Genomic DNA, 2,574 nt, shown 5'->3' with positions numbered 1-2,574 from the left:
TCCCCTGCCTCACACACTCACTCAGCATCATCCCCTGTGTCAGAAAATCACTCACAGTCATCCCCCTGCCTCAGAAAATCACTCACAGTCAGCCCCCTGCCTCAGAAAATCACATATAAGAATATGTGTTTACATGAAAAGCATGAACTGTGCATCCATGTGCACACACTCCAGCACATACATATGTCTATACATACCCACATATATTTGCCCATTGAAGGGAAGCTCAGAGTCTGCTCAAGACACCCCAAGATCAAGTTCTCAATACAAATAAGATATATTTGCCCTAGAGAGACAAAGGTCAGGAAATAAGAGACAAGACAGGGGCTAGAGGAAGAGGAAGAAGGGGAAGAGAACATGGTAGAGAAGGAAGGGATGTTTGTCCAGTGGGGTTGGGGGACAACGGCAGACGACTGCCTCTGGATATAAGAGACAGATGTGTCCCACAGGCAAATGGAGGTTTATAAAGGCAAAAGAGAAAAGCCCTGTGTTATGACGGGGTTTTTAATTTTAAATGGGCATGTTAGACAAGCAAAATGGGGGTTTTGATTGCTAGACTTCAATACCTTGATAGCTGGACCTTATAATCAGCCTCAGGAGGGGGAAGTGGCCAAATAAGGGAATAGATCTCTTGGTGACTAGGTTTAGGAATATAATCTAATGGTTGTTATCAAGGCAGAGAGAATGGGGGAGAAGGGCAAGGCCTGTCAGAGCCATGTTTTCCATAATTGGGCTGGCTAGAGTCCCTTCACACATAGTATTCACACCTAACCAGAGCTCAAATGCTCACAAACCTGATAGCTAACACTATGGTATATGAGAAACGGGAAAAGGAAGCTGTTTGGGGTCGGGGGAAGCACCAAGTGCTTTTAATCTTTAGAAGAATTGGGCCAAACCAAAACTTGCAGCGGAAATATCAGAGACGGTGTGTCAGAATCTGGTTTGGCAAATACACTGAATTTAAGTTGACAGCACTACCTGCTAAGCCTATCTTGAAACCACTTCCCACCACTACCACCTCATCTGAACAAAGTTAATCAAATTAATCCTACTTTTAAAGTCTGAAAAGGAAAAAAGACCCCTCATTTAATACTAGAGTAAAGTGAAGCGTGTAGGAACAAATGGTGTATTAAGAAAATAAGAGGAGGATGAAGGGAAAAATAAGAAAGAAAACTGGATATTACATAGTAGCTGATAATAGCATTACCCTTCTCAGATGGTACATGCAACATATATAAACATATAAACTCTTATGATCTTTCTTCTTTCATCTATTAATTATTAATGTATTCTGGTTTGGGTTTTGTTTTTGTTTTTGTTTATTTGACTTTTATTTAGCTGTGTGTTGGTTCCTTAAGAAAGGTAGGCTTCATTTGGGCTCCTGGCTACATCATGGTGTGATGTAGCACACCATGGAAGGGAAGGCATTCCTGCTAGAGCAGGAGACAGCTAGCAACACTATATCCACAGTCAAGGAAGCACAGAGAGGAGGATGCTGGTACTCAGTTTGCTTTCTTGTTTTTCTTTTTCAATCCAAGACCTCACCTAGTGGAATATCACCACTCACATTCAGATTTAATCTTCTCCCCCCCCCCCCAGGTACCTCTCTAGAAACAGCTTCAGACACACCTAAAGGTGTGTGTGTCTCCAAAGTAATTCCAAAACCAGTCAAGTGGACAATCAAGGTTAACTATCATAATCTGGAACATCACAAGGCCATAGCTTTGTAAAAGATTCACTCACATCCTTAGTTATGTCTAATGTCCCTTAGCATTAGCTGAGATAGGATACTAGATCTGTGTGCTCCAAATATATAGAGGAGAACTTCACTTCCCATTTAAACTTAGAGCACTAGATCAGTTTAGACCAAGATTCCTCAACCCAGGAATGCTGGCATTTTGGTAATTTTCACTTGTCATTTTTTCAGTTTAACAGCACTCTGCTTTATTCTCCACTATCATTCAGAAAACCTCTTGAACTACAGAGTCCTTTGGAATAGCCTAGACTTTTGCCATTGATCCTTCAATTCTTCCTCCTAGTTCCTCCTACCTGTTTTTCAATACAGTCCATGCAGTAAGTGTTCTCTGAACATTTGTGTAGCAGTATCCAAACTGGAAAACACTCCACCAAGAGAGGTCATAATACTCACTCTTCAATTAGGAATGTGGCCTCTGTGACATTTCATATTCCTGGGCATCAAAGCAGTTCACAACTGTAGTGCTATTCTGAACCAATGCAGTCATAAGTTGAGCAGACCAGGACTGAACCAGCCCAACTCAACTAAGTCAGGAGATGTTGCTCCTCTTTCCAGTCACAACCCTAGTGCCTGTGCCTCTTATACCCTATGCTTCACCCACTCAGAACCACTTTGTGGCCCAGAGCAAACCTTCGTGCAAGAGTGACCTCCTCACTTGTCATTTTGCCCCTCTTCCTTTCACTTGTCTTTTGATGGTCGTTTAGTATAGGCCTCACACCAAGACGCTTACCCTGCTTCTCCAAGGTCTGTTATAGCACTCAACAACACACTGGCCCTGAACGTTCCACTTCCACACCAGTGAGCCTGTGAGCAACATA

Source organism: Mus musculus, chromosome 9 (assembly GCF_000001635.26).
Source record: "Mus musculus strain C57BL/6J chromosome 9, GRCm38.p6 C57BL/6J".
NCBI lineage: Eukaryota > Metazoa > Chordata > Mammalia > Rodentia > Muridae > Mus > Mus musculus.
The sequence above is the reverse complement of the archived record's forward strand: the minus strand, read 5'-3'. Positions refer to the sequence as shown.